The sequence below is a fragment of the Azolla caroliniana genome, unplaced genomic scaffold (assembly GCF_043228905.1).
Source record: "Azolla caroliniana isolate FFs.n. ecotype wild unplaced genomic scaffold, voAzoCaro1.0.p SCAF_16, whole genome shotgun sequence".
Lineage (NCBI taxonomy): Eukaryota > Viridiplantae > Streptophyta > Polypodiopsida > Salviniales > Salviniaceae > Azolla > Azolla caroliniana.
The window spans coordinates 7,892,483-7,905,053 of record NW_028230451.1 but is presented as its reverse complement, the minus strand read 5'-3'; positions in this window follow the sequence as shown (position 1 = coordinate 7,905,053).

Below are 12,571 nucleotides of genomic sequence, written 5' to 3'. Positions count from 1 at the left end.
TGAGGCTGGACATGGGAGCTTTCTGAGAGATATCTGATGAGCTCGGGCAAAATTCCTATCCATGAAGCAAGAATTAGCTCCGGAATCTAGAAGGGCTAAGGTATGTACTGGAGGGGTACTTTTAGTACTAACTGCTACTTGGACTACGAACACATCACTAACTTGCTTAGAGGGAATGGAACCACTAATGGGCTGCACAGATCTAGGGCTGTCCAACCAAACGGCTCCTATTTTGGCTGGACTTAGTCGTTTAACTCTTCTTCTAATTGGCTAAGGACATCAAATTTGTTTGCGAGATTCGGGCTATTAGTACTATTAGGACTATTATGACTATGAGGATTATCAGAGATTCCTACTGACATAGACTCGGGTTTAGTATAGTCAGAACTAACAATGACTTGGTTTACCTGCCTTCTTGGTCTATGGGGACAGTTTATCGCGATATGCCCTGGTCCACCGCAATAAAGGCATAATCGGTTTGTTCGGCGTCGTTGCTTTTCCTCCTCCGATAGCGGCCCACGACGACGTGTAGTGTCAATTTCCATTGGAGTTGGAGTACTTACTGGAGGCGCATTATGTGACTCCCTTTGAAAAGGTTTCGCTACCATTGAGGCATAGGTAGGCTCGGATCTTGCCCTCGGCATCTGAAATTGTCGTTCCGAACGTCGCTCGAAGAGGCGGTTGTCACATCTGACCGCTCGACTGATTGCTTCTGTTAATGATTTTGGCTCTTCAGGGAAAGTCAAGAGTAAATCCTTGACATCGTTGCGTAGACCATAGCGGAACTGCTCCATCAATGCTTGATCATCCCAGGGGATATCGGCGGCGAGTAGGCGGAAATCTGCAGCATATGCGGAGGCTGGACGGTCACCTTGGCGTAATCGCCGGATTTTGTTGATTGCAGTCCTTATGTTGTCAATATCTCCAAAACATGCTTTAAACTCACTTATGAATTCTTCAAAATTATTTAGTACTGGAGATTCCTTTTCTAGTAGCGGAGCGAACCATGCTAATGCTGAGCCAGTTAACAACGTGCCTACTAAACCCACTCGTGATGCATCGGTGGGATATCGGGACGGATGCATTTGAATAACTAACCGTACCTGGTTAAGAAACCCTCTAAACTGCGATCGCGTTCCATCGAACTTCGTGGGAAGGCCAATCTTGGGTTCTTTATGAATCCCTTGTGCTCCGTGCCCTTGTTGTTGCATTGCTACGATGGTTGCTTCGAGTTGTTGCACGCGTAACGCAAGTTCCCCATGCTGTTGTTGCGTTTGCTGCTTTTCTAAGGAAATTTGCTGAAGATCCCCCAACAAGCGTTGATTTTCTTGTTCCAAAGCATGAAACTTCTCTTTCAAGCATTGAAATTCCGAGAAAACGGATTGATACTCTTCAGCGCTAACGGTGGTCATGGGATGAAGGAAAAGGGAAATAAGAGACTAGTAGGAAAGGAGAGAGACAGAAGGAAGAGGGAGACTAGTAGGAAAAATCGGTTCAAACTGTCAGGAACTCTATTAAGGCAGAGAAGGAATTAGTACTAAAAGAAGGATTAGTACTATTGTTGGGGAATAGTACTAAGACAGAGAAGGATTAGTACTATGAGAGGTGTCGAACTTTGAGAGAAGGAATGAGTGAGTGAGAGAGAGAGAGAGAGAGAGAGAGAGAGAGAGAGAATGATGATGCGAAAGATATATGTATTATATGACGGAAGATATACAACAGTAGTTAGAAGGCTTAAGACTGGCGTAGAACCGATTTGGTTCAAACTAATGCCTTGTGCCTCCTTTTATAGTGTCTTCAGGAATACTCCTGAAGTTTCTAGAATGTTCCAGAGAAATCTGGAATATACATCAATTTCCTAATAAAACCTAAATGAAAATAATATCCTTCAAATTACAACTCATAACCTAATGGTAAAGTCTCGACCCGTGTAACAAAAGGTTATGGGTTCGAGTCTAGTTATGACACTAGGTCTACCATCTTTCATGTGGACGCAATTAGAGAGACCTTTGGTGACGATGTTATCACGTCAACTCTGAAGCAAATCGACAATACCACATGACATTATTAAAGCAGAGTTCAATATGCCCTGATGTTAGTAGAAGCATTGTTTCAAGTGGTAGTTTTTATTCATCGGATACATAGCCAACCACAATATAGGATATCATGTTGACCCTTTGAGGAATCTCGATCCCTACATGCGTCTGGAGACACTAGCTCTTGGTATAGCACTGTGGTGAGTTGGTTACTTGCAAACAGCATAGACATTAATAACTTACCCCCCCTTAAGTACAACCATGGGACTAACCAGACTCTAATATCTCATGAAGACCATAATAAAGTGATATGCCAAGAAATATGGAAAATTTACACTCAATATAAATGGATCACCCCACGAGAGCCACTCCCATCTAAAATATTGTACTATAAGGAACACTTCTTGCAATTCTCTCAGTTAGGTTTTATTACACGACCAAGATATCTAGATACGTTCTTATCAAATGCACGAAGGGTGACCATTGGACAACTTAGGATATCATCTCACCAACTTGAGATTGAGAATGGGCGGGCTAATAGAGTCCCTAGGGAGGAAAGGCTATGTAGGTTGTGCCACATAGAGATAGAGGATGAGTATCACTTCACATGCAAGTGCCCAACTTATGCCGAGATACGAGTGGAATACCAAGACATATTAGGACCCTCTCCCACCCTCTCCAAACTATTAGATACCCCGGATGTAAAGAGACTAGGTAGGTATATCTTAGAGCTAAAACAACATAGGGAGAATAAATTACAAACCATAACCCTTTTACTATTCATCAACTTGTAACCAATGTAATTTTTCAGGAACAAGGGGAGACGATGAATGTGGATACACTTACGCCACTCAGCCTCTCTCTTGAGGAAGCCGAAATGCAAAGAACAACCAAATGCCCTCGGATCTTGGGCTTCAAAACAAGTCGACACAGAGTAGAAAGGATTAAGAAGATAAGGGAACGTGAGCAACGTTGACTAGAAGCTATGGTTGGGGTACCTTTTACATTGGGGCCACATGCCACATCCACATCAAAACCCTTTGACCTCCCGCTTCTCTTCGAGAGACTTGGATGGAAATGAAATTAGGCCTAGTATAACATCATTTTCATTGTAGAACATGTTTGTTATTTTATTTTACTAGAACTATTTAGCTTAAAACTCTATTTTTATTTTTATTTTTTACTTTCGATGAATGGGTAAATATCCCATTTTTTGTTGTAAACCATTTGTCTCATGGGCCAATTTTGGTCGTAGAAGACGTTAATCTCTCTCTCTCTCTCTCTCTCTCTCTCTCTCTCTCTCTCTCTCTCTCTCTACTCACGAGTCACGACGGTTTGAACTGAATATTTCTTTTTCCTCTTCCAATAACCCTGGCAAGCTTTCTTCTTTTTCCTTCTTTCTTTTTCCCTCTCAGTTATGGAGTCTCTCCGCAAGCAAGAATATATGTGTGTCCTTTCTGAGCTCGACATGCTCACGACTAAGTTTGTGGCATTAGAGCAAGAAAATCAAAGACTGCTCGGGGATCTACAACACGTGAGTACCGAGAAAGCTCACCAATATGAGGAGTTAGCACAATGGGTTCATCAACTCGAGGCTACTATATTAGCATTACGAGAACAAACCGTGGGAGTTCAAAACTCCCCAAGGGAACCAAAGATTAGCCTCCCTTCCAAGTTGATGGTACAAGATCTCTGTTTCGAGGTTTCTTGAATCAAGTCCGTTTGGTGATTCAGTTACATCCCAATCGGTACCAAACTGATGTTGCTCGTGTGGGATTAGTAGGAACCTTGGTAAGCGGTACAACGTTAGCATGGTTTGCACCACTTCTTGAGAAGAAATCACCGTTGTTGGAGGATTTCGAGGCATTCGTTAAGGAGTTTCAAGCTAGTTTGGAGACATCGATAGCACTAGGATGACAATAAACAAGATTCGAAGACTCCGACAAGGAGATCATCCCGCTTTAGCTTATGCAACCGATTTCCGTCTCTTGGCATGTGACATCCCTTGGGATGAGGCAACCTTAATGGATCAATGCCGTTAGGGTTTGCGTAACGATGTCAAAGATCTTCTTCTTACTTTCCACGAAGATCCGAAGTCTCTTACTGAGGCAATTAGTCGAGCTGTGCGATGTGATAATCGCCTATTTGAGCGAAGTTCTGAACGGCAACAAATGTTACGCTACCGATCGGAACAAACGTACGCTTCAATAGTCGCAACACCGCCATAAGTTTCCAGACCCGTTAGGAGGGATGGTCCCACTCCGATGGAAATAGAGTCAACACAACGTCAAGGGCCCTTATCAGATGCTGAGAAATAACGATGTCGAGCACATCACCTATGCCTATATTCTGGTGGTTCAGGACATATCGCCGTGAATTGTCCACATAACCCAACTATTTATTGGAGAAAAAGAACTATTGAAAAGGTCACGGTACAGTCCGAGTCTCGTGAGACTGCAACAAAGGATCTAGGATCCCACACAATTTCAACAATCTCTATACATTAGTTACGTGAGAATGGAAGGACAGAAGACATGTTTGTGTTTGCGGTTTTAACAACTCCTTTATCTAGCTCACAAGAGTTGGGGGTCCAACTACCAAAGAAGTATATAGAATTCTCTGATATGTTCAATAAGGTGACGACTAATAGACAACTAGCACATCAACCATATGATTGCCCGATTGATTTGTAGCCTAGGAAAAGAGCCTCCATGGGGGCCAATTTATAACCTTTCGCCCACGGAGTTAGAGGTTCTTCGAGAATATATTGATGAGAACCTAGCAAATGGTTTTATCCAACGTTCAAGATATCTTACAGGTGCACCCATCTTTTTCGTTAAGAAGAAAGATGGTACGCTTCGTATGGTCATGGATTATCAGGGTTTGAATAAAGTGACTATTCGAAACCGATATACTCTACCATTGATCTCAAGCCTTCTGGAACACCTCAATGGAGCAAAATATTTCACGAAGTAATATCTTCGAGGTGCCTACAACATTGTTCGAATTCATCCCGTGGATTAATGGAAGACTGCATTCCGCACTCGCTATGGCCATTTTGAGTATACAATGATGCCATTTGATCTTGCGAATGCACCAGTAGTTTTCCAACATATGGCGAATGATAGTTTTTTCGGACTTCCTCGATATCTTCATCATAGTTTACTTGGATGATATCTTGATCTACTCAAAAACTCAAGAGGAGCATTCCATATTGGCATCGTCCCCCAACTTTGGCATGTGCCCATAAAGAAAATGGAGGTCCTATAGAAGCATGTGAAGGTGCAAGCACCCCCATCACTTCTCATTTGCCTTTGACCTGGGTGCATTCCAAAAAACAACGAGAACTGGGGAGGGGGCTTTGGGAGTATAAAGAGGAACTCAAGCCAATTTCCGAGTCTTTCCCTTTATAACTTTGCTCCAACTAGTTAGCTTTAGGCTAGAGCTCATGCTCGTTTGATCTCAATGTAAATCCACCAATAAACTAAGTTGCCTAGATGAGAATCCTTGTTAGCATGACACAAAAGCATTGGGCGGATTGTTGCTTGTATTCTAGATTGTGTTATGGTTGAACAAAACTAAATCAAATTAAAAACAAAGGAAAGTGTGTGACATATTTTATGAGAGTACCAATTGAGATCAACGCTCCCACAAATTATGCATATGTGAATAACTAGTTAACTTTGCATTTTGAATCACCTCTTAGCAATACTACTTCACAATGTTTTTGCATTAAGATGCCCTCTTTTGATCTATATTCTAATCTTAATTTCATTTATTACATTTGGACAACTATATGGGTATGTAAATGATATGTATTGATATGTTCTTTGTTATGATATGTGCTTTATTTGTTATTAGTCCAAGTTCACATGACATTTAGAGTGAGGTTCATCATTAGCCATCTAGAATAGTTGTGGAGGAGAAAGTTGTAAAGGCGACAACTATGTATTGGTCTATTAGAAGATGGAAACCATTGAAAGTGGAAGTGGCACTCATAACAAGGGGAGGTCACAATTGCTAGTAATGCCAAAGGGAATGCTTGATGCAAACTATACATTGTGAAAGTTCAATATTTCCACCACCATACTCATACCCAAACAATCCAATGGTAGTGATAGCACCAACTAGTGTAAAATCATGAGGGTACTTGATTCAACAAATGTTGACGACGTTAAACTCTTAAACGATCCTTTGGGATCATTCCAAATTGTTGAGCGGCAAGCTCAACCGGAGCCGGATCAGCTGAATAAGCCTGAGCTGGTAAGTGAGATGAATCGGTATGCCGGTGAGCAACCGAGCCGGTAAGCAGTAAGGACCGGTGAGCTGGGGAGCCGGTATGACGGATCCAATCCGTAACATGAAGCCTAGTATAGGTTAGACTACTAGGCAGTTATAGTCTCGTAGTTAGTGTTAGACGCTCGTGTGAGCATTGAAGTACACCGTACTTCTAACAGTCCCGTGTGGACTTGTATAAATAACGTTGATGAGTGCGTTATAGATACAGAAGAGAGAGAACACAGAGTATTCATATAATTTTGAAAAATAGTGTGTCCTACTCTCTCTCTCTCTCTCTCTCTTTGTGTATTGTTCTTTCTAACGCTTCCGCAAGCTATCTTTCACATGGTATTAGAGCGCGTGGGTTGAGAACCTCTGTTGCAGACATCTACGCTTGTGAAGGAAACCCTAACAGATCGGAAAACAGACACAAAAGGAGAAATGGACAGAGGTATGGCTACGTCGCTCCCGGTGGAGAAGCTCGACAAAACCAACTATGCATCTTGGTCATACAAGATGCACCAGTACTTGCTTGGGCATGGCTACTGGAGTTATGTCGACGGAGTGAACGATTCAGCACCGGAGACGACACACAAGGACTTCCTAGTGTGGGAACAGGCGGCAAGCATGGTGATGTACTGCTTCGCGTCCAGTGTCGGTGACCAGTTGCTCAGCCATATCCGTGACGCCAAGACACCGAAGGATGCTTGGGGAAACTTGAAAAAGGTCTTCGTCGCAAGCACCACTGCCCGGAAGCTGCAACTCAGACAGGAGTTGAGCAATGTTCGACAGAAGAACATGTCGGTGGCAGATTACACAGCCCGGATCAAAGGGATCTGTGACGCGCTTGCCTCTATTAACGTCACCGTAGAGGAAGACGGATGGTGCATGTCTGTCTTGGAGGCCTGGCGTCCAAGTTTGGAGCTTTCCGGATTGCGGTTTGTACAAGGGAGAATACGCCCTCATTTTTCGACTTACAGTCGATGCTCCTTCTCGACAAACCTGGCTGCTAAAGATTGGCTCACCCAACTCCAAGAAGTTCAGGATATACTTTTGCACCATTTAGGTGATGCTCAAACCACTCACAAGAAGGTTGTTGACCGTCATCGGTGTGATTCATCGACTACGTTTCAAGTAGGCGATCGAGTATGGTTCTTATAAGGTAGCATTAAAACCACCCAACCTTGCTACAAACTAGATTATCCACGTTTCAGTCCATATGTGATTTGTAGTAGGATCAATGATGTGACATTTCACCTTGATCTTCCTCCTGATATGCATCTTCACCCAGTCTTCCATGTCTCACTTTTGGAGCCCTACACACCAAGCTCTATTTCGGGTCGTCTTACACCACCCCCACCTCCAATCAAAGTTTCTGATGGCTCTGAATGTGAGGTTGTTGCCATTCTCGACTCCAAGATCATCCGCAACAAACTATATTATTTGGTTGATTGGTTAGGTTATACACCTAATGATCGAACATGGGAGCTTGCCGAGCATCTTGCTAATGCTTCCGACATGGTTGTTGCATTTCACAACAAATATCCCCATAATCCAAGTCCAAAATCTTGTATTCTGACTCATGGAAGTCGTCGTTGAAGAGGGGAGATAATATCATGAAGACATACATTTTGGCTTATTAGGAGTCGAACCCACAACTTCTTGGTCTGTGTGTTGAACCTTTAACCATTAAATTAACATATATGATGTGTAGTTATAATAATTATAATTTTATTTATTACAAGATATTTGGAATATTCTAGAACATTCTAGATTATTCTAGAACATTCTAGATTATTCTAGAACATTCTTGAATATTTCATGATTATATTTATTATCTTAGATATCTAAAATATTCTAGAACATTCTAGAATACTTCATAAGGATCTATAAATAGGTGTCTATACATTTATCACAACTCATTCGGTTCAACACCAGTCTTTAGCCCTTAGCCTACTCTTTGTAACCTTGTTTTCTCATAATATAATATCATTTCCATTTCCTGTCTTCTCTCTCTCTCTCTCTCTCTCTCTCTCTCTCTCTCTCTCTCTCTCTCTCTCTCTCTCTCTCTCTCTCTCTCTCTCTCTCTCTCTCTCTTGCACACACACACACACACACATTCACGACACTAGTTAGCTTGAACATCCCCTCGAAGAATTCGTCCATATTTTCTACAGCTTCAAGTTTATGAACCTCAGCTCTAATACCAATTTGTTGAGAATATGAGACCGGCAACAACCGATTCTAGATGACAATGAAAAGACAATAACCGAAACAACTAAAAACAGAAAATGCACAGACACAGAGACACGAGATATTAACGTGGAAACCCTGAATGGGAAAAACCACGGGAGCCCATAGACTCCAAACAGAATAACTATGTAAAGAGGTATACAAGAGACTCTAGGCAACAACCTTGAGCTCATATTCGTCTTACAGACGGTTACCTACACTCTCTTTGTGAGGTCACTCTCAATACACTATCACAACAACTCTGTACATCACATTACATAATGATTGTCGTAGCTGTATTTATACTCATACACGGCATGGGCTATTTACAAATGTAGCCTCTAATCGGATATGGCCTAATCGACTTTCAACTTTCGGCTCTCAGCTGACCTTCATCCGATTCGGCTCTCCAACTCATCCCATCCAGAGGGACCAATTATCCAAAGACAAACATGTTTTCATATGGCACCCTCTCAGCCTCATCAACAAGCAGATTCCTTTGTAAGCTTTGCATAATTGGGTATGTGCAGCTAAAAAGAAGTGCTTAGTTAAGTCCACACTTGAAAGCAACTTCTTATACCAAGCATCTGATGCATGTGAATCATCACCATTACTCCCAACGTGTAAGGAATAATCAGAATCCAGCTCCCAAAGAGAGGGTTTCCCTTCCATACTTCTCAAGAAAAACAATATGATGAGTAGCAGATCCACTATATTGTAATGACAATGCATCTGCCGTATTTTGATACTTATCCATCAGAGCATCTACTATACTGTTGTGTCATCCTACTACTAGTTGACAAAACAATGAATCAACAACAAATTCTCTCCTAGGCTTAGTTAAGATAAAGTATAGAACCTTAATGCTTTAATATCGTGCTATATTTTCATAAATATGAGAGGATTTGACACATGGATGCTTGAAAAGAAGACAATGATGCAAAGAGAAAAAAAGTGCATATGTTTTGCAAAACACTTGAGCATGATTACAATAAAAGTTTGTTTCAAAGAGAGTTATATGTCATTTGCTCCAATTCCAAATATAACTCACTCGATGTAGTTAATGGCATAGCCTTAGAATACATTCTTAGGTTCTCTCCTATACAATAGGCATTTGTTTATAAGATGCTTACCCCACTAACCATAGTGAAATTGCATCTTGCTATTGTTCATTTGTGTGGGGGTGGTTGGTGCTTGTTCATACTCACTAAAAAATATTCTACATATTATAAGTTGTAGTCATTGTTCTTGGATCTTTTAATGGACCATCCAAAGTTGGAGGAGGAGAAATGACCTCAAAAGGCTACTACTGCATGTGGAGTGAATTTATTGTCCAACATGAGAGGATAATAGTCAAACATTAAAGTCACCATTCACTGTCCTTTGAAACAAATTCATTCCAAAACTTTTTTGGTGCTTTATAAAGTAAAGGATCATGGTTAGCACATGTCAAAGAAGTCAAAAGATGCACCCTCTTAGTGTGCATATACATTGTATTTTTGTGTTGTTTTACATTATTAGAGTGAAAGCCTAATGACTCTAAGAATATAAAGTCCCACTTGTCTTGCTAGCCACTTTTAGTATATTATCATAAGAAGTTAGAATGTTCAAAGCATAATATGAACCATACGTGCATTCGCATTCGAGAATGTTTCAATCATTCGCGCAAGAAAAACACCCTCAAAGCATGATATGAACCATACGTGCATTCGCATTCGAGAATGTTTCAATCATTCGCGCAAGAAAAACACCCTCAAAGAATGATAAATACCATACTTTTGGGTTAACTATTTATTATGAGGTAAATAAGCCTAAAAAATGGAAAAAAAAAACACAAGAATGTTCGAATAACATTCACATTCGTTTTCCAACGTAGGAAAACGAATGTTATGCTAGACGAACACGAATTTTACGTACTATGGTTCAAACCTCAATATCAGGAACATGATCAATTCCATAAAATTTTGGAATTCCAACAATCCATCGAAAGGATTTATTTCAGTAATTTCATCTAATTCTAATTCCCTTAAGTATATCATCAAACTTAGCAAGCTCATTCAATTGATCAAATATATCATATGGGCCTCAATAAAAGCTTGAGCTTAAAAGTTTCTTTTAGGGATCTCGTAGTGAAATTGCCGCATATCCCCATCTCGTAGACAATTCGTAAAAACTATTTAACAGATAAGTCAAAATTCAAAAATTTGTTGTTATTGTTGATCTAGTCTTGAAGTAAGTTTTTTTGTGTAAATGAACTTCTAAGATTAGTCACAACATCAATAATAGCTTTGATTCTAGACATACAATCCAAAGAATAAATATCCATATGAATTAATTTATCCACCTCACAAACAATCTTGTAGGAATATGTACTAAACATACTAATCAATTTCATTAATGCCACAAAATCCAAGAATTCCCTCAAATGCATCATCAAAACCAACAAGGTAATCCAATTCATCAAATATATCATAAAACACATTGATTAAAAGCTTGAGCTTGAAGTTCATTTAGTATGTCTATTTTTTGGAGGCCTACATCCGTTGTATGGTTTTCATAACATAGTGAATCAAGTGTTCATTAGGTTACTCTAGAGGTCAAATGATTGAGATGCCTATTCAAATGAATATATGTGAAGGCTTATCTCTGATAAAATACGTTAAATTCTTGTTATGGTGCTTGCAAAGGAGTTGTGAATATCATGATACTAGCTATGAATATAGAAAGGAAGATATATTAACGTCTTCTTAGACCAACGATTTGGCCCATGAGACAATTGGTTACAACAAAATAGGATGTGTACTCAATCATTAAAAATAAAAATAATAAAAACATAGATAAAAGAGTTTTAGTATTGTACAAAAGGTATTATGGTGTAACATATTCTATAAAGGAAATGGCTACATGCTAGGCTCAATTTCATTTCCATCCACATCTCTCGAAAATGAGCAGGAGGTCAAAGGGTTTCGATGTGGGTGTGGCCTATGGTGCCGATGTAAAAGATACCCCTACCATAGCTTCTAGGTGGTGTAACTCATGTTCCCTTATCTTTTTAATTGCTTCTACACAACAAGTAACTTTGAGGTCTAACATCCAAGGGAGTTTGGTTGTTCTTTGGTTTTCTGCTTCAGCGAGGGAGAGGCTGAGTGGTGCAAGTGTGTCCACACTCATCTTCCCCTCTTGTTCCTGAAAAAATTCATTGGTTACATGTTGGTGAATATTAGAAAGGGTATGGTTAGCATTTTGTAGCTTAATATTCTCTCTATGTTGTTTTAGCTTTAAGATATATCTACCTAGTTTCTTTATATCTGGGGTATCTAATAGTTTGGTGAGAGGGGAGAAGGTCCTAGTATGCCTCGGTATTTTGCCCTTATCTCGACGTAAGTTGGACACTTGCATGTAAAGTGATACTAATCCTCTATTTGTATGTGACATAATCTACATATCCTTTCTTCTCTGGGGACTTCATTAGCACGGCCATTTTCAACCTCGAGTTCATGAGATGATACACCAAGTTGTCCAATGGCAACCCTTAATGCATTTGGTACGAATGTATCTAGATATTTTGGTCGTATAATAAAGCCTAACTTAGAGAAGTGCATGAAGTGTTCCTTATAGTACAACATTTTAGATAGGAGTGGTTCTAGTGGGTTGATCCATTTATGTGGAATGTAAATTTGCCATATTCCTTGGCGTATTACTTTATTACGGTCCTCATGAGAGATTAAAGTTGTATTGGTCTCATGGTTGTACCTAAGAGGAGGTAGGTTATTAATGTCTAGGCCGTTTACAAAAAGCAAACTTACCATAGTGATATACCAAGAGTTATTATCGCCGGACTCATAGAGTGATCGAGATATCTCGAAAGCTTGACGATATATCCTATCTTTGTGATTGGTTATCTATCCTATTAATAAAAACTACAAGTTGAAAAGTGTTTTTACTAGTATCGGGGGTAAAGTGAGCTCGACTCTAATGATGTCATGTGGCACTATCGATTTACTTCGGAGTTTGATGTGAAAGCA